This window comes from Chionomys nivalis, chromosome 10 (assembly GCF_950005125.1).
Source record: "Chionomys nivalis chromosome 10, mChiNiv1.1, whole genome shotgun sequence".
NCBI classification, from domain to species: Eukaryota; Metazoa; Chordata; class Mammalia; order Rodentia; family Cricetidae; genus Chionomys; species Chionomys nivalis.
Genome location: NC_080095.1, coordinates 38,011,472 through 38,031,493, shown reverse-complemented (window position 1 = coordinate 38,031,493; position 20,022 = coordinate 38,011,472). Strand labels below are relative to the sequence as shown.

Sequence of the window (20,022 nt, the reverse complement as noted above, 5' to 3'; positions counted from 1 at the left end):
GGAGCATGAAATCCCAGGAACAACGTGATTCGCCGAGAAGCCCTGGGGAGCTGAACCTACACCGCCCGCCAAGACCTGCCCAGCCGCGGGCGCATGGGCAAGGCGGGTTCTCTGAGCGAAACTGGGGAGAAGGCAAGGGAAGGGCGGGCATAGTGGTTGGTGTTGGCACAGTGGCGGAAAGAACGATCCGGTCTCTGGCTGTTTTCTTCCTGGAGGGGCGGAGACCAGGGAGGAGAAGAAAGGCGCAGGAGTTGAGGGTAGTCGTGTCTAGTTCCTGCCTCCCGGCATTCTCTTCTTGCCAGCGTGCCAGGGCATGGGGGAGCCCAGCACTGCCCTCAGCAATAGCTGGTGTGTATTTTACTCCTCCTCCAGCCCTTCCCCCCCCCCCAAAAAAAAACCTGGAATGAGCTGTCCAGGGAAACGGGCCTAGAGGGAAAAGAAGGGGTGGAAGAGCCAGACAAGGGTGCTATTCATTGATTCAGTTCGTACAAATATCCAAGCCCACAACAAGGGAGCTGGAGTGGAAGGGAGGCTTGGAGTATAGGCGGGACGTCGTCGTCGAGGTGGCCGGTGGCTGTGAAGACCACAGGTGTACCATCTCCAACCCTTCACTCCATCTGCGAGCCTGGGCCTCAATGGGAGGTTTCCTCCAGTCTACAATAATCAGGGGATTTCCACTGTACTGCTCGGGCCGCCAGAAGGTGTGGTCACAGAGCAGGAAGCTCCTCCCAGGTCCTGGTCATTCTTGGATCCAGGTTGGTATAGGGCAGCCATCACTTCTTGTTTTGAATGGGTCCTTGGACCAGGACTTCAAATATTTTGACTTGACTGTGCTGAGTAGTTCAACCCGTAACTCAGGAGAGAGAGAGAGAGAGAGAGAGAGAGAGAGAGAGAGAGAGAGAGAGAGAGAGAGAGAGAGAGAGGAGAGGTGGTGGGTACTGGGTACATATTTATATTACGCTGTTCACCTTGGACTTGGCTGACCTTGAGAAAATCATTTGCACATCAGGTTCTGAGTAAAACTGAAATAATTACTCCACTTCCTTTGCCTGCTTCATTGGTCTGTGTGGATGACATCGCATTATAATATGTTTAATAAAACGTAAGAGATTATTAACAATAACTGACATTTGTCAAGGGCTCCAAAATGCATTTCCAGACATTATGTCACCAAGCCTCACACAAGCCTGTGAGGTAGGTGTTTCTTTCATCGGCCTTTTGTGCAGGTGAGGAAAGCTGGGCCAGAGGTGGTCCAGAGTTAGCAAAAAAGCATCCTTCGTGTGCCGTAAAACTGGCATTCACTTTCACCTTAAGGGCCTGTTAGTCCTTTAGGGGTTCCAGATGCTTCTAAGAAACCGAAACAAGAAGGTAAAACCCTCTGCCCACAGGAACTTACCGGTTAATGCCACAACTGTCTCAGTAGCTGCAAGGTTGGCTCGAAATCCGCAGCGGTTGTTTGGGAGTTAAAAATCAATCACTATTGAGCTTTGACCAAAACCGAGTAGCCACTGCTTCCTGGCAATCCCCAAACACCTTTCTTTTTACCTCTTTGGTTTTCTGTGCCCTGGCCCCAGGCAGAGGTGACAGAGGAAAATCTGAAGTGCTCGTCCTCGCTGAAAGGATGGAGAAGCGTCTCCAGCTGCCCTCAAGACATTTGCAAGATGTACACATCTGGGACCAAAGAATACAGCTGAGTGGTGAAGTGGTACCTAGCACCAGCAAGGCCCTGAGTTGAAGCCCCAGCACCAAAGGAGAAAAGGCTGGAGAGTCCAGTGAATCGTGTAGGGGAAGGAGCAAAATAAGGAGCATGGATTTTTGTTGTGGAAAAGTTCTCCTTCTAGAACTGGAAGTTATATCCCCTTTGTTCTTACCTATGTGTGCTGAAACGTGCCTGCCCATGGCCTGCAGGGTTTCAGCATATTAGCCCCCCGCTTTTCGCTCAGTTATTTAATAATTTACCTAGAGAGCACTCGCCTGCCCCTAGCTGAGGGTAGAACCTAGGGCCTGGTGCGTGCCAAACAGTGCTCTATCTCCTAGCCCCTTTGCTGATTTTATACTAGGTCCTGAGAAGTTGTCCAGCCTAGCCTTGAACTCATCCTGTAGACCAGACAAGTTTTGAACTTGTAGTCCTTCTGCCTCAACTTCCACAATGACTGTGGACTGGTCAGGCCCTGTTCTTAGTACTTTCTGTCTCAGTGCTGGGAATGGGAAGATGAAATAAGCCAGAATGGATCCAGCCCGTAATCGAGAAGCTTCCATTTTCTCCTAGGTGTCTTAGTGTCCTGATGCAGTCAGCCCCCGAAGCCGTAAGAGGCAGCGGTGCTTGTCCAAGGCTCCCTGCAGCAGCATAACTGACTCCAAGGCTATCTGTTTCTTCTCTTGAGCTTTGGTTTCTCACCCGTCAGATGTCCATCTTAAATCATGTTCTTCCTCCAGAACCTCCCTCTGAGATCCTGTCTGTAAGGCCGGAGCCTGGAGCATTGTAAAAGAGGGCAGCCCTGACCCAGATGGCTTGCAGACTGAACCCTTCCAGGGGAAAGAGGAAAGCTGGACCTGATGCTACACTCTGTCTTTTCCTTGGAAAGTGTCCTCTGGGTGACCAGCTTAGCAACTCTGGGTTGGAGTGACAGACAGAGCAACGACTGTCTCTCAACCAAGGAGCTGGAGCAAGACAATAGCACAGTAGGGTCCTTCCTTCTAGGCTCTCCTAAAGAGACGAGGATTTCCCCTCCCTAATTCCTGGTGTGTGTGTGTGTGTGTGTGTGTGTGTTTGTGTGTGTGTTAGGGCAGGGATGACCATGAGAATTCAAAGCTGTTAAGGATTTATTTGGTGCGCTTACTTTTCTTGTTGTTTTGACCAATTTGGAAAGAAAGAGGCAATGACCTCCTCTTTAGAAAACAAAACTAGGCAGGAAGTGTGCAGGACCTAAGTGGCGGGGACTGAGGGTGTAATTACAAGTTTTTATTCAGTATTTTCATGTAATTAAATCCAAAGGGAAGCGAGCCTGGCCCTGGCTTCTTGGATGCAGGGCAGACCAGAGCTGCCTGTATGTGGAGGCTGGAAGGCAAGCGGTGTGGAATGGATCTACTTTTCAGCGAAGAGGCAGACCTCTCACCTTTCTTCTTATTTTTACATTCGTTTTCCAAAAGGTAGCCTATCATTCATCTTTTATTCGGTGCCATTGCGCGCTCCTTGGTGACATTTCCCAGCCCTGCCGGCGCAGCCTTCTAGGCACTGATTTGCCTTTCCGCCCACTCTCTACCCCTTCCCACTTTTACATATTGCCGATTTCTGCCTGGTTGCTCAAACAATATCCCCGCCGCAACATCCACAGCCTGCTTTCTTGCCTCCGGAGTTTCGATCCCAGCAAATAGTCCTTCCTTTTGTTTTGCCCTGAGTCTGTTTTTCCCCGTTATGCTTCATAATAAGCGCTACAGCGGCCGCCCCATACTCGGCTTTCTCTAAAACACTGCCTCGGTTTCCCTTTCTCGCAAGCAAGATTCTGCCCACACTCGCTGGGGGATGGGGTTGTGTAGCTTTGCAGATGGTCCGAAACGGTGGGAAGCACGGGTTTCACTCTCCTCCCCCTCCTTTGAGCCTTCGGTGGCCCAGTGACGTGTCCTGGGCATTAGGGACTGGCAGCAAGAAAGGATCCACTGTCTACTCACATTCTTAAGGGCAGGAAACCTGACCCACCCCAAAACCACTAGTCCAGGAGGAGGGGCACTTGCATTTCTCCAGGAAGGTGGGCCTCGCGGTGGTCCCCCCCCCCTCCACTCACTCCTACCCCCACTCCCATGCCCGCAGATTACCTCCCAGCAGCCCCCTTCACCTACTCTTCCCAAGAACAGATTGTTTATCAGAACGGGCAGCCAAGAAGCCTACTCCTGTTTCTGGCCTCTGCCAAAGATTAATCACACTTGGGAACCTCACAAAACTTGACTGTCGGGTGGGGCACCGAGAGAGGGGGTAGTTAAAAAGGAAAGACCAATGAATTTGACATTTGACATTTGACAAGCTGACCAAATGGGGCTACTGACACCTCTTTCCTTCTCAGCCTAAAGGGCCGAATTGTATTTCATTCCCAGTCCCTCTCCCCCACCCCACCCACCCCCTCTCTTTCTCCGAGTCCCCCTCCTCTTTCAACTTCATATCTGATGCTTTAATAGTACTGACTTGCTTTTAATTCTTATTAACAGCCTCAGCTGGGGTGTGAGTCTCTCTCTCTCTCTCTCTCTCTCTCTCTCTCTCTCTCTCTCTCTCTGAGTGTGCGTGTGTTCGTGTGTGCATGTGTGTGTGTTGGGGCTTGGCAAGACACACTCACAAACTGGACTGCCTGACAAATCCCTTCTTTTCCTTTTTATCCTTCTCTTTGAAACGACATCAAGATGGACTGGGGGGGTGCTGGGGGATGAAGGAGAAGGCATGGAAAAAAGAGGGAGGGGGAATAATTTATGTGCTTTTCTAAGACGGCCAGTAAAATTCCTAAGGGAGAATGAATGCCAAAATTGACTGTCTTGGTGGATTTAAACCCAGTAGTCAGGGTGAATCATGTCAGGGCTTTGCCCTAGACCTGCAGCCTAGAGAGGGGACAGGCACAGAAAGCATCCCTGCGGCTGGGAGGAGCCTTTCTGAACCGGGGAAGGGATGGCTGGCTGTTCACTCTCACCAGATTCTTCTCCATAGGATTTGCTTTTCTGTAATTCATTGCAAGATGGATTTTTTTAAGGCTCTGATAAAGAAAAGCAAGGGATAGAAAATTCTCTATTAAACATGACCCCCTAAGGGAAGGTGCAAACCCATTTGATCCAAGATAGAGATATCTCCACCCCAGATTCCCCCTCCCCTTTGCTTTGCAACTCAGCAGACAGCAGGTTAGCAAAAGGTAATAAATAGTCCTCGCACAGCAGGGTCTGGACTAGTGAAAACAGTTTACTGAAATTAATGGGCCTCACTTGAACCAAAACCTCCACTTTGGAATTAATGCCAGACATAGTTTTCCTGAACTCCATCCAACCGCCTAAGCGGCAGACAATTTTTGTTCTATTTGTGCAGGAAATAAAGCCCAAGTCCTTGATCTCAGCGTAGATTTTCATGTAAAGAAAAAAAAATTAGCACAGTGAAAATTGTGGCAGTTCCTATTTTCTGCCAGTAGAAACTCGGGTGCTCCGGGTGCTCTTGGGTGGTGCATGGTCAAAGTTATCTGGTAAACTTTCCATTGAAAAGCCACGTCCCAATTCCCTCCTCATCTCTGGCTTCTGAGCTTTCATCCTGACATCTGAGAGATGCAAGACAGCTCCAGGAACAGTTCACCTCTCAGTAACAACCCCCTTCCCCGCGGCTTAGAAAAGCTGGATGTGGACATTTTGTATTCTGTTTGCAAGACTCCCCCCACCCCGTGAAGCTCTAAGCCATCCATCCATCCAGCGTCGTCCTCCCCACCCCCACCCCCGGCTCCATTCTCTACCGCACCCAGTACTTAGGGTGTCCCTGGTTCTGAGCTGCTTTTTATTTTTATTAATGTACTTTTTTTTTAAGGTTAAAAGGCACATACACCATGTGCCATACCGGGTTATGGCATGTACAGCGGGAACCCGGTGTCCGTGTCTGAACCCATCCTAAACCCCCATTATTGAGAAAAGCCCGGTCGTGGGCAGCCGGTGTTCTGGTTCTCATTGTACAGTCTGCACTGGTGACACAGGACATGTGGAAAATTTTGAGAGCACTGCGGTGAATGGTGTGGAAGAGGGGGGAGCGTGAGCCGGGGGAGAAAGAAGAGGGGAGGGAGTGAGTTACTTTTTAGCTTCCGCTAAGTACTTGGCAGCTCGCCAAGCCCGGAGGATTCTGGGAAGTGAAAACCTCCCCAGTATAAACTGCCAGCTTTAAGCAGCCCTGACAGTTCTGCTCCTTCCAAACTTGGCAGCCGTTCAAAGTGCTCTTTCATTTGAAATGCTGGAAGCCTGCCATGTGCAATGCAGATTTGCGGTGCCTGTGCGCAGAAGGAACTGATAAATGCCGTTGCAGTTGCCATGGGGACAGGAGGCTATCAGAATGGCCTTGTGATCCGCAGCCTCTCAACGCGGCAGGCTCTCCCTCCCGCCCGCCCGCCCGCCAGCCCCTCCTCCTTCTAGTCAGTGAGATGGTGAAATAAATGTTCTGGAAAAAGGTTAACCCTCCAGGCTCTGGCTTGCAAACTGAAAGGAGGTTAACCCCTTAAGACTTCCCCGGTCCTAAATGCTTGCCAGAAACATAGAGCTGAACAGCATCTTTGGGGTGGGGTGGGGGTGGTATCATCCCTCTCCCACCCCCGAGTCCTTCTGCTCCCCGGAGGCTTTTTGAAAGCTGTGTTTTTAATAGAGCTTTTCAGCAAGCCCAAGTGTAAGGCTTTGAGTCATCAAAACCCGGATGTAAACACAGCAGCCCTACATTCTGCACAGTTTGCGTGTATTCTATCTTTTTAATAATATTTAGCTGGCAACTTAAAACTGCAAGCATGCCAGATATTTTAGCCAGCCACTTACATCATGTAGCCTCCATCTTAGGGAGAGTAGTTGCCTCTCCTTGCCTTGATTCTCAGGTCCCCGCCCCACACTGCAGGCAGTCCGGGGTTTTGAAGGCGTCTTGTAGCAGTTTAGCAAATCCAGTCAGTCCCTTAGAGCATGACATCAGTTTGGGCAACAAAGATAGAGGACAGGTTCCTGTCAGAGACGAGACATTGGGTGAGTCAAGGTGAAACAGATCTGTCATCTACGCTGCAATTTCAGGTGACTTCTCGTGAGGGTGCACTAGCCTGGATAATCATCGAGCCTCCCCCCCCCCCCCGCCCCCATCTATCTTGCACAAGCTGCCATTTGAAACACAGCCTGATTCAATGTACAGAAACAAAACAGTGTGTTCAAGATCTGGTATATTTTCAGGTCTGTAATGCCAACTCTCCGGGTGGCCTGTTTAATAGGGGAAAAATTAAATCCCCCAGCCAAGGCCTATGGAAACCAAGGAGGGTTAGTGATTTATTTACGCTGGGGTGGAAGAGGTGAGCAGTATTTCTTTTTTGTTCACTATTTCCTGAAGGCTTCCTAGACATAAACCTTCATTAACATCTCAGAAAGGGGACATATTTTTCTCTGTGGTTTTCAATATTTTCTGCTAAATATATCCAGCGAACTGTTTATCCAGGGCTTCAGCTTTCAGACCTTTATGTACTTGTAACACCTTGAGACTGTCCCTGGGGGCGGGGCAGGTGGTTACAATCCTTAAAGGGGACTTTACATACTGGGCATTCAGGCACAGGGGCGGGTTGTACTTCGGTCTGTCTGTCTAATGAGGTTTCAAGCAGAGGTAGGAGTCGAAGACGGTTTTTGTTTTGAAGCATGGGAAGACTGCCACAGAATGTGGGGCCAATCTAGGTATTCCTTCCTACTATGTACATTGTCATGGAAGCCCACACAGGCAAAAGACTAGACCTGTCCCATTTGGTGGAACTTAACCAGCAGTGCCTTGAGCTTGACTCTCTGGGTGTCTGTTCATGATTGCCTTTGCCTTGTGGTTTTTTTTTTTTTGTTTTGTTTTGTTTTGTTTTTGGGGGGGGTCAGGGTCATGTGTTTGATCTCAGTGGAATTTTCTGATTCCTGAATACCGCCTTCCAAATAAATAATCAATAAAAGCCATCTGCTTCACCTTGCTAGCAGATCCAGAATTGAAGGGTTAGTGTTCAAACATAATTTTAAAGAGCAATCTGCCCTTGAGACATCTCAAGATGGTTCTGGCTTAGAAGTACGCTGGAGCTGAGGAAGAAATCGGGTGATTCAGAACCCCCTTTCCCCAGACGGTCCAGGCAGCTGGGTTTTTGGCTCTTGCAGCTGCTAAGCTTTGGCAAGCTAAGAGCATATCCGTGGCGGTGATTCCTTTCCCAGGTTGACGGACGTGTTTCTGTACTGAGCACAGCCAGGTTTCCTGACTATGCGTGAATCAGACGCTGTATTTTTAACTCGTGGCTGCTGGTGATAGTTTTAAATGGGAGGCAGATCCTGACTTGTCCTGTCATCAGAGTCCAGAGATAAAGAATCTGTCTGAAGTCCTTGTCACTTATAGCTTGGGCGTGTTCATTTCACGTTATCATCCTGACAGCCACAGCCACTTGTCCCAAAAGGCAAAGGGTACCATGGTCACCCTTCAGTGTTGTCCTTCCCAAGTCCTCCGTGATGTTTGCTTATTTGCTGACTTCTGGGAGATGAATTAATTGTAAATGGCAATCCGAAGTCCCAGGGTGCCTTCCCAGAGAAGGCAAGCACCAGGATTCCAAAATGCCTTGGTACTGTCTGCACCCTCCTCTGCTACAGCAAGAGCAATCCCTGCGGGCAGCCTGTGGTGTGGCCTCTCCTATGCCAGGGTGGTGGTGGGGAGTCAGATGCCAGAAATCCATGGATTAGGAGGTCTGTGGGACTAGTTCAGGAGCCTCTGAGGAAACAATTCCCTTTTGTTTTGTTGTCTGCCATGTGACCAGAATGCTGCCAGCTAATTTTAACCCCACCAAAGGACTGCTGGAGAAAAAAAAAACCCAAAAAACAAAAACCAACCTATCTTGCATCTGGAAAGACTCTGCGGCTGGATAAAAGCTTTCTCAGCCTGCGTTCTTCCTGTTTCACTTTCCAAACTTGCATTATCGGTAACCTGAAAAATGATGAGTTTCACCAAATTCCTGGATATTGCGCAAGAGAACAATGAGACTATTTCGGGGGTTGTGAGTGTGTCTGGCACAGGCCCCGGAAGCCATTGTTTTCTGGAGGGAGAATGTTTTCTGATTTCCCGGTGCTTTCCTCCTAGGGTCTCAAGGGCTCAGGGGTTACTGTCATGGGTAGGGGCAAGTACAACTTCCATGGGTAACCCTGTAGACTGTATTCTGAAGGGACTGGTATAGGAAGTGGCTGGTCAGACCAGTGGAGTAGGGAACAAGGAGAGCTAAGGGGGGCATATTTGGAAATGGGAACGACAGCAGGAGGGAGATAGAAGACACAGGTCAGTCTATCACTGATTGACCTGATTGTCTCAGACTCTTCTGCAGACTCATGTTCAGGCCCTGGAATGGATGGAAGACTGCAGGAGGTCCTGTCTTTGGAGAACGGAGTCTCTCTCATCCTTGTCCTGACCAGGCCCAACCTTGCCTAGCTAAACTGAACACATTCAAGGTAGTATGGCTGTAAATGAGGATGGACTCCCAGAGCTTTCCCACAGCTATTAACTGTTGCTGTGTGTCTGGGTGGCCGTCAGTCCCAGGGAGAAGGCACAGACTCTCAGAAATCCAGATTAATCAGCCAGCATGGAGCCAGCCAGCCAGCCAGCCACTGCCACTATTCTAAAGTCAAGTAGAGAAGCAACTTCCATTAACCCTAGTCTGCAGCCCCAGATGATAATATCAGGGCTCCAGCATCGCCTGCCCTGCCACCCCACCCAGGGGAACTTGGTGACAGTTGTGCTGACAGCAGCTGAGGGCCTCAGCTGCCTAAAAGGGCCCTTGCTCAGCTCTGTAAAGGACTCTAGAGAGCCTCCCAAGCCTCCTTCCTCCTCTGAACCCTGAACCCACAGGCAGGGACACCAGTTTTGGGAGGGCAGGATTTTTACAAGGAGACGGACACTCACTTTTCTGCCTCTGGCAAAGCCATTGTCACCTCCCAGGAGTAATTCTCCAGAGCCATTGGCAAATTAAGGGTGTGTGTGTGTGTGTGTGTGTGTGTGTGTGTAGCAATGAATTTATTGGGTTTACTTAGAGGGCATGGGTAAAAGATACTTACATGAGTGTGGGTGACCCAAAAACAGCTGCAAAACCCCACCCCATCAAGGAAGCTGCGTCATTCACTGGAGTCTCACTGTCAATTAATCTTGCTCTTCCTACAGACTCTAACACATAGCGAGACCACTCCTACCATCTTGTTGGTTTTGAGACAGGGTTTTCCCCTGTAGATCAGGTTCCTGCCTCAGCCTCTGAGTCGTTGAATTCCAAATTTGCACCACGGAGTCCCGAAGGGGGCAAATCTCCAAATTAAGGTTCTGTTTTCTGTGTTGTTGCACCGACTTGTCTTTTTGTTTGCATTCTGTTGTGTTGAGGATTGATTGAACCCAGGGCTTCAGGCATGCTGGGAGAGGCTGCCATGGAGTTACATTCCCCAGCCCTAGAAGACTTGCTTCATGCAAGACGTTGTGCTTTTTCTAAAAAAATTAATAATAGTAATAATATATTTATTTACTTTTAAAATTTATTTATTTTATGTGCATTGGTGTTTTGCCTGCGTATATGTCTGAGTGAAGGTGTCAGATGCCCCGGTGTGAAGGTGTGAGCTCCCATGTGGGTGCTGGGAATTGAATGCAGGTCCTCTAGAACAGTTTATGTGCTCTCAATTGCTGACCTGAGTTCAGTTCTAGTACCCATATCAAATGGCTCACAGCTGTCTAAGGAATGCCTTCCTCCTCTGGCCTCTTGTTGGCAGCACGTGCACTCACACACACACCCCTACCCACCCACGGACACGTACACATAATTAATACATCTTAAAAAGCAACAACAACAACAACAAAAACCCTAGAGCTCATGAATAAGTGGACATATTTTTTAAACTTCCCAAAGAAATATTTGAATTTCACTTTTTGCATTGCCAGGTGGTCCAGGGACGAGGAGGAGGGTTGGGGGGGAGCGGGATTCAGGCTGGCCACCCGGCCTATAATCTTTGCAGGACCTCCTAGAATGCTGTTGTCCCTAAATCAACAGCCCACCCTGTCTGTGGGCTGTAGAGACTAGCCAGCGTCAGCTCCGGGGCTTCCGGGTTTCTAGACTTCCGCCCGGCCCTCAGCTGTCAGGAGGCGCGTTCCTCACTTACCTCGCAGCCCTGGGATTCCTGGCAGTTTCGTTGGGCCACAGCTGGAATGCAGCTGCTGGGGGTGGAGCGAGCAGAACCCTTGGTAGGTCAGCAGGGTGAGCGAGGGCCCGGAATGTTGGAAGGTTGGGAAAGTCCTTCCCTGAGCCAGAACTCAGGAATGTGCTGGGGCCTCTGCTGAGAAAACTTTCCAGATGAGGGAGGGATAGGGGAAGCTTTTGCCTTCTGGGTAGATTTTTTTTTTAAATTGCCCCAGGGAAGTCGACTGTTTTGAAACTGTCTTTTTAAAAGAAGCCTTGTAAATGTTTAAATTGTCCTAGAAACATCCTCTCTTTTCTGTCCCTACCGTTGGAATCTGTTCAGCGGAGCAGTAATCAACAGGGACATTTGCCTTAGGGTCTCTCTTCCTTCGCCTCTCTAAATGTTTAAAAACTTATTGTTGTTGTTGTTATCTTTAGTTCGGGGAAACTTTTGGATGCTTTCCAGGCTGCAGCTATAGAAGTTTCCAGGAAAATGGAAAAGCAACATTAGTGTTATGAGTCTGTCTGGATCCAGGGCGAGACGTGTTTTATAGAGTGCCTGCGAGAGGGGCAACCAGGTCCTGGGAGAGCGCCCAGCCAGGCAAAAGGGCAGATGCTGCCACAAATACCTGAGAGCATCCTAAAGCCCTGAGACAAACATGGAGTTTAGATGGCCTGCCTCTTCTCCACCGTAGAGGCAGGTGGGCCAGACACACAGTTTTGGGCACTCACAATTCAGAAGCTCATCGCCTAATCCAAAAGGCTACATATCAGTGTGTGCACACACCAGGTGCCAAGGTAGCAGGGCCCACTGAAGACACAAGAAAGGAGGAGTCCTTTTTCAAGGAGTATGCACCACGCAGCCTGCTTCATGGGCAAAGAGACGGAGACCTTCAGAGGCTTCTGATGAACCTGGCTCCTGCCAGGCAGCTTCTCCTTACCTGCTCTGTTAGTTTAACCATTGACTAGCAACCAACAGCTATCAAGGTTCTTTAGGTTTTTTTTGTTTGTTTGTTTTTAAAGATTTATTTATTTATTATGTATACGACATTCTGCCTTGATGTATGCCCGCACGCCAGAGGAGGGAGTCAGATCTCAATACAGATGGTTGTGAGCCACCATGTGGTTTGCTGGGAATTGAACTCAGGACCTCTGGAAGAGCAACCAGTGCTCTTAACCTCTGAGCCATCTCTCCAGCCCCCAAGGTTCTTTAGTTTTGTTTTGGCTTTTTTGAGACAAGGTTTCTCCATGTAATATTAGCTGTTCTGGAGCTCACTCTGAACCCCAGACTGGCCTCGAACTCACAGAGATCAGCCTGCCTCCACCTCCTGAGTGCTGGGATTAAAGGTGTGTGCCTCCAACTCATCTCTATTTTACAGGTAAGAAAACAGACTCAATGGTTAAGGAATGCATCTCAGAACACCCAACTGGTAGGCGGTAGGCAAAATCTGAATTCAACGTTAATTCTGCAGACAGACCTGGGTTTGAGTCCTGATTCACAAGACACACGTTTTCTATCAAGCTTCTGCACCACCAGGTGTTCTCAGCGGATTTCCTATGGTAAACGTGCCGAGTATCATCAGCCATTTCCTATAAATACCCTAAAGCCTTGTTACCACTTTGCCGTAGGAATTAAATAACAAAAAGCAAGCTTTCCTCTAGTAGAGGACCAGACTACAGTAAGCACAGATGCTTTAGCACGGGTAGACTGACCGAGGTACTGGTCATCTTTATACATCACCACCTTCTCATGACTCTGCACAGCAGGACCTGGTGCCAAAGCCCCGCAGGCGCCCCCCTGTTCTTTCCTGTTTGTATCTGGCCTCCATAGACCCTCCTTTCTGTTTTAACCACTCCCGTTCACTTGGGTTTATTACAGTGGTCCAGAAACCATCCGTAGCAGATACCTGCCTGCCTGTTTAACGGTCTTCCAGGTGCTCTACAAGATGAAGACTAAGTCCTTAGCCTGGAACACAGGGCGCCTGGGAAACCACCTTCAGTTCTTTTCTGCTTTCCCCCCTCCTCCTGACCTCACTACTGTCTGACTATATTAAATCCCTCTTTGTTCCTTGCGTACCATGTATTTTTTTTTTTTATTTATTTATTATGTATACAATATTCTGTCTGTGTGTATTCCTGCTGGCCAGAAGAGGGCACCAGACCTCATTACAGATGGTTGTGAGCCACCATGTGGTTGCTGGGAATTGAACTCAGGACCTCTGGAAGAGCAGGCAATGCTCTTAACCTCTGAGCCATCTCTCCAGCCCCCCTTGCGTACCATGTAAACTTTTGTGCCCTTGCCTTTCCATGGCTTCTCTCTGCCTGGAAGAATGTTTTCCACTTTAACTTCCTTGAGCAGACTTTAAACAGCCTTCAAAACTCAGCTGTTTGGCTTTTTTTTTTTTTTTTGTGAAACTGATTTCCAGCATTTCCTGGCTTTGTGCTTCAGTGGCGATCCATGGACATCACAAAGAGACTCCCTCACTGGGGACTCTTTGAAGTTCAAGGCTGGGGCATGCCGTTCTATTGCCAAGTCCACCTAAAAGGCCCTCAAAACATACTACGCAAATAAATGAATCAAAAGTAATTTTTCTTTCTCTCTCTCTCTCTCTCTCTCTCTCTCTCTCTCTCTCTCGTTCTCTTTTCTATTTTGAGAAAAGATCTGTCTAGTTTTGGCTCTTCTAGAGCTTGCTCTGTAGACCAGGGTGGCATCAATACTCACAGAAATCCTCCTGTCTTTGCTTCCTAAATTCTGGGATTGAAGGCAGGTACCACTGGGTAGTGGTGGTACACACTTTTAGCCTCAGCACTTGGGAGGCAGAGACAGGCAGATCTCCTGGTTCAAGGCTAGCCTGGTCTACAGAATGAGCTCCAGGACATCCAGGACTATGTAGATTTGTCTGAGAAAAAACTTGCTGTGGTAATTTTCAACTTTTGTTTTCGAATCTCCTGTGTTCCATACTGGCCCCAAACTTGCTATAAGGCCAAGGATAAGTTTGAACTTCTGATCCTCCTGCTTCTACTTCCTTTACTGCTGGGCTTACGGGTGTATACCACCACATGCTGTTTATAAATGTGAACTTTTATAATATAAAAGTTTTATTATCAGTAAAATGATATATGTATTATTTAGACCCTCCTTTGATCCGGCAAAATTTTTTGAACATTTTACTCAAAAATTATTAAAAAGAAAGAAAAGAATACAGTAGAAAGAGCTGCTTCTGTGGTGGCCCATGCCTTTAATTCAAGTACTGGGGAGGCAGAGGAAGGCAGATCTCTTGGTTGGTTCGAAGCCAGCCTCGTCTACAGAGTGAGGTCCAAGACAGCCAGAGCTACACAAAGAAATCCTGTCTCAAAAAACAAAAACGAAAAGGAAGAACTGGCTCTCGGTTCAAATCCTTACAGAGCCTCTTGTTATGCCTTTACATCATTAACTCATCTGCTTTGGTTTTCAGTTTCCTGCCTGTGTGTGACTCTAACAATAATTACCCATGTGGCAGACGTGCTGAGCCCCTAGGAGTCACTCTGGTTAGTATGGTTAATATTCATGTCAGCTTGATAGATTTAGAATCACCATGGAAACGTCTCTCTGGGTGTGTCTCTGAGAGTTCTTCTAGGAAGGTTTAATTTCTAGGAAGCATTTATTGGGTTCTCTGCTTCTTCCTGACTGCAGACACTCTGTGACCATTTGTCTCCAACTACTACTGCCTGAACCCACCTGTCATGATGGACTCTACCTTGGAGCCCCAGCAAGGTGTAAGCCAGGCATGCTGGGACACTGTAGTTCCAGTACTCAGGAGGTAGATTCAAGAGCACCAGGAAGATCAAAATCATTATGGAGTTCAAAGCCAGCCTAGGCTACATAAAACCCTGTCTCAACCCAGCACTCGAGAGGCAGATCTCTGAGCTCCAGACAAGCCAAATCTACAAAGCGAGTTCCAGGACAGCCAGGGCTGTTACACAGAGAAACCCTGTCTTGAAAAACTGAGAAAATTTAGTCTCCTTTCTGTGCCAAAAAAAAAAAAAACACAACAACAAAAAAACCTGGTCAGAGTTAAACATCCCAGGCACAAGCCTTCCTAATTGCTGGCGCCCCACTTTCTTTCTTTCTTTCTTTTTTTTTGATTTTTCGAGACAGGGTTTCTCCGTAGCTTTTGGATCCTGTCCTGGAACTAGCTCTGTAGACCAGGCTGGCCTTGAACTCACAGAGATCCGCCTGCCTCTGCCTCCCGAGTGCTGGGATTAAAGGCGTGCGCCACCACCGCCCGGCTGGCGCCCTACTTTCAAAGCATGGTGGTCCCTGGTCACCCTGGGGCAAGGAAGGACTGCCACAGGATGAAGGGGAATGTGATGTATTGTTCTGGCAGAAGGTTCCATTTGGAAATTGACCTACAGTAGGAGGAGAAGCAGAGACTCCCACAAACCCCACAAACCACTGCGGCTTTAGGAGGTCTGCTTCCCGGTCTGGTGTGTCCAGAAACAGCTCGCCCTTTAGCTGGCTGACCACAGTCTCTACTTCTCAGATCCGGGAGCTCAGCGTCTTCAACCATGGCCACGCCACGGCTTCACAGTCTTGTGCACAGCCATAGCAACAGGGAATGGGCACTTTGTAGAGGACGCCGTGGAACCAAATCACCCTAGGGAGAGAGTGGCTCACCCAATGCACGAGCCAGGAGGGAACCTGGAGGACGGGAGTCTTTTCAAAGTGCGTGGCACCTTAGAAGTCTGTCCCAGATTCCCCATCTGGTGGGTTTCTTCCCACCAAACGCTAACAATATTTCATTCGAGATGCCACACTCATGCTAGCCACTAGGGAGTGATATAGCGACAAAGAGCAAAATCAGAGTAGAAAGAGTAGAAAGGGCCTCAGCGAGGATCTTTAGGCTTCTTTCACCAAAAAAAAAAAAAAAAAAAAAATCCAGATATCAAGAAAAGAAGTGGGAGGGAGAGTCTTTCACCTCTGAGTGTGGAACAACAGTGCCACAAATCTCTGGTCTAGACTAGAGGGGAAATGGAGGCACGGCTGTTCAAATTATGGTGTTTGGCGTGCCAGTCCTCTCCTTGAGCTCTGGTGTCCAAACTCAGTTGGGGATGAGGCAGTTAACAGAAAGAGAATAGGAAAGCACAGAGATAATTACAGGCAGGCGGTGGTGGCACACACTTTTAATCCCAGCACTCGGGAGGCAGAGGCAGGCGGATCTCTGTGAGTTCGAGGCCAGCCAGGGCTACACAGAGAAACTGTCTTGAAAAACAAAACCAATAATAATGATGATGATGATGATGATGATGATGATGATAAAAGTAACAACAGGGAGGCAATGCCTCGAACTCAGAGAAAAGGCTCAGAGCTGGTGGTGGAATTTAACTTAAAGCCAGGCAGGGCAGGACCGGGTGGAAGTGGCGGGGTGGTTAGGAGGTTAGGAGGAAGTAATTCCTCACCCCTCCAGAACATGATCTACTGAGGTCTAAAACAGGCTCCCAAGAGTACCTGGTACCAACCTTGCCTCTGCCTCTGCAGCCTTAGGCAAGGCCACTTGCTCATGACAGGTTTCTTTCTCTCCTAGTCAAACAAGCAAGGTCTCAGCCTGAGAACGCGAAGCCCTTCATTTCTCCTCTGGCCGACATTCATCTCCCCAGCGCCCAGGACACACCGCTAATGTGTACCAGGTGGCCGGAACTAACTCCAGCAGGATGTGCCCTCTGGAGCCCCAGGCGGGTGGCAACAAGGACCTGGCAGGCCTGCTCAAGGTAACACCTGGGAAATTTGGGGGATGGTGACAAACCCAGAACGTGCAGGAACCGCTAGGGCATGACTGGGCAGGAGTCAGCTCTCTGAGAATCGAGGTTCTCTGCCAGAACCCTGGCCCAGGTATCCTGGATGGAGAAAGGCGAAGGAGGCGTTAAGGGTTGGACCCAGCTAGCTCTTATAAAACGGACACAAATAGTATGGAGTATCATCACTGTAAACACCGTAATATCAATATCTCAGATATTCAGAGAGATGACGGGTTTCAAGTGCCTTGAGCAGGGTCTACGGTCGAGACCAAACCTCTCAAAAAATAATGGATTCCCCCATCAGGAGGGGAGGCATACAGTTTGGCCCATCCTAGGGAGGTGGGGGGGAGGGGTCTCTAGAACACGATGCGTGCACGCCCCCTGCTGGCCGGGAGCGAAAGTCCCACTATCCGTTTGCGGTGGGGTAAATAGGTGCAGAGCATCCACCAGCAGCCATAGAATACCCACCAGCTTCAGCCGCCTTAGACTTTGAGAAGAATGCAAGGCGGGAGGCAAGTAAAATCCGATTTTTGGAGTCAGGTAGTTCTGGAGTCACTACGAGACTGAACGTTCATTCATTGGACAGAAACTGCTCAGAATACAGCTGTAAGCAGACCTGGCAACAGGAGTGATTTTTTTAAATTCATTTATTATCATTTTAAATGGATGTGCACGCGCAGATGCCTGCAGAGGCAAGCATAGGGTGTGGGTGCCCTAGATCCAGACCTGCAGATGGTGTGAGCCTCCTGAAGTGTGCTGGGAACCAAACTCAGCTCCTTTGGAAGAGCAGCAAGCAGTCTTAAGCACCAACTCCTCTCTTTTGTTCCTATGTTTTCTTTTTCTTTTTTAGAGCAGAGTCTCATGTAGCCCAGGCTGGCCTCAGATCCCTATGTAGCCACAGATGGCCCTGCACTTCTGTTCTTCCTGTCCCTACCTCCTGAGCACTTGACACTTTAGCTCCAGGAACCTTTTCTGGTCCCTTTGGGCACCTGTACATACATGGCATATACTCACACAGACATGCACACAGGCACAAAAATAAGAATGGAGATGTTTTGGTGCTGGAGAGATGGCGGTTAAGAGCACTGGCTGCTCTTCCAGAGGCCCCGAGTTCCATTTTCAGCACCCACATGGTGGCTCGCAACCATCTATAGTGAGATCTGATCCCTTCTGGCATAAGGTCGATAGAGCTTATAATAATTAAAATAAATCTAAAGAAAAACAAAATGTTTTGTTTTGTTTTTTCAACTTCCCCCCAAACCTGGGTACTTCTTGGCTGTTGATCAGAGATTCTCAGCCTAAGTAAGAACAAGGTCCAGGGTTGGTAAAACGGCTCAGTGGATAAAGGTGAGTATGAATAAGCCCCAAAGCCTGAGTTTGGTCACTGTGACCCCCATGGAAGACGAAACTGCTTCCTCCAAGTTGTCCTCTGATCTTCACACACAGACTATGTATGATGTACATATACATACTCACATATACATCACACATAGACTATGATGTGCATATACGTACTCACTCATACATCACACATAGACTATGATGTACATATATGTACTTATACATACATCACACAGACTATGATGTACATATACATACTCACACATACATCACACGTAGACTATGATGTGCATATATGTACTTATACATACATCACACAGACTACGATGTACATATACATACTCACACATACATCACACATAGACTATGATGTGCATATATGTACTCACACATACATCACACAGACTATGATGTACACATACATACTCACACATACATCACATATAGACTATGATGTGCATATATATATACATACATCACACAGACTATGATGTACATATATGTACGCACACATACATCACATACCATAAATTAATGTAAAGTAACAACACTACAACAAAAAGTTGGAGGCCTCACACAGAGGCAGTTGGAACTAGGATCTAGGATCTCATTCAACCATACCCGTAGGCCAGAAGCCCTAGGGCTAATGTGAACACTCACTCATCTTCCCTATGGGGCTGGGATGTGAGTCAGATGGTAGAGTGCCTGCCTACCATGTACAAAGGCTTGGGTTAGAAAAACCAGGTATGGTGGCATACACTGTAATCCCAGTACTTGGAGGTGGGGCAAGAGGATCAGGAGTTCGAGGTCATCCTTGGCTACCCAGGTCTGAGGCCATGCTGGACCACATGAGAGAGATCTTGTTTCAAAAACTGTTTAAATGGGCTGGAGAGATGGCTCAGTGGTTAAGAGCATTGCCTGCTCTTCCAAAGGTCCTGAGTTCAATTCCCAGCAACCACATGGTGGCTCACAACCATCTGTAAAGAGGTCTGGCGCCCTCTTCTGGCCTTCAGGCATACACAAAGACAGAATATTGTATACATAATAAATAAATAAATATTTTATAAAAAAAACTGTTTAAAAAGAAAACAAAACAAAACAAAAAACTAGAGATGCGAGCTAGAGTGATTCATTTCTTTTTTTTTTTTTTTTTTTTTTTTTTTTTTTTTTTGGTTTTTCGAGACAAGGTTTCTCTGTAGCTTTGGAGCCTGTCCTGGAACTAGCTCTTGTAGACCAGGCTGGCCTCGAACTCACAGAGATCCGCCTGCCTCTGCCTCCCGAGTGCTGGGATTAAAGGCGTGCGCCACCACCGCCCGGCGAGTGATTCATTTCTTACCACGGAAAGACTGACTTCAAATACTAGAAGTTCAAGACGGAAGATGATAGTGAGTTCCCAGACAGCTAGAGCGACCTAGTGGAGACCAGACCCTGTCTCCCTCCGCTGTGGGTTTCTATTGCTGTGATGAACCGCCATGACCAAAATTCGACTTGAGGAGGAAAAGGTTTTATTTGTCTTACACCCCTCCACATTGCATGTAGTCCATCACTGAAGGGAGTCCGGACAGGAACTCAAGCACAAGAACCTGGAGGCAAGAGTGGATGCAGAGCCATGGAAGGGTGCTGCTTACTGGCTTGCTCGTCATGGCTGGCTCAGCCTGCTTTCTTCTTTTTCTTGTTCTGTGTTTTTCAAGACAGGGTTTCTTTGTGTAGCTGCCACTGTCCTGCTGGTATTCACTCTGTGACCAGGCTGGCCTGGAAGTCACAGATTTGTCAACCCTCGCCTCCCGCGGTAAAGGCATGCGCCAACACCGCGTGGTTTGAGTTTACCTCTTGACAGATCAAGAGCGGCATGTGTTTCTGAGACTGCAGAACTACCACCATTGCCTCTCAAATGTCCTCTGCCCACTCCTAGTCTGGCTGAAGCCTACAAGGCCCCCACCACAAGGCGCATGCCATGTTTTGTCTTGACTGGCCTTCCTACCCAGTGACCCATCTTACCCCATGCCTTGCTGCACAGTGG

The 20,022-nt window shown here is 48.2% G+C and overlaps 1 long non-coding RNA gene across 1 annotated transcript; it reads right to left on the bottom strand.

Moving 5' to 3' along the window:
- Positions 1 to 6,516: 6,516 nt before the first annotated feature.
- Positions 6,517 to 10,995, bottom strand: LOC130882389 (uncharacterized). Its single transcript, XR_009057832.1, has 3 exons — positions 10,870 to 10,995; positions 8,578 to 8,671; positions 6,517 to 6,699 (listed from the first exon to the last, which is right to left on the bottom strand). It is a non-coding gene; the product is annotated as an uncharacterized LOC130882389 (long non-coding RNA).
- Between the last annotated feature and the right edge of the window lie 9,027 nt (positions 10,996 to 20,022).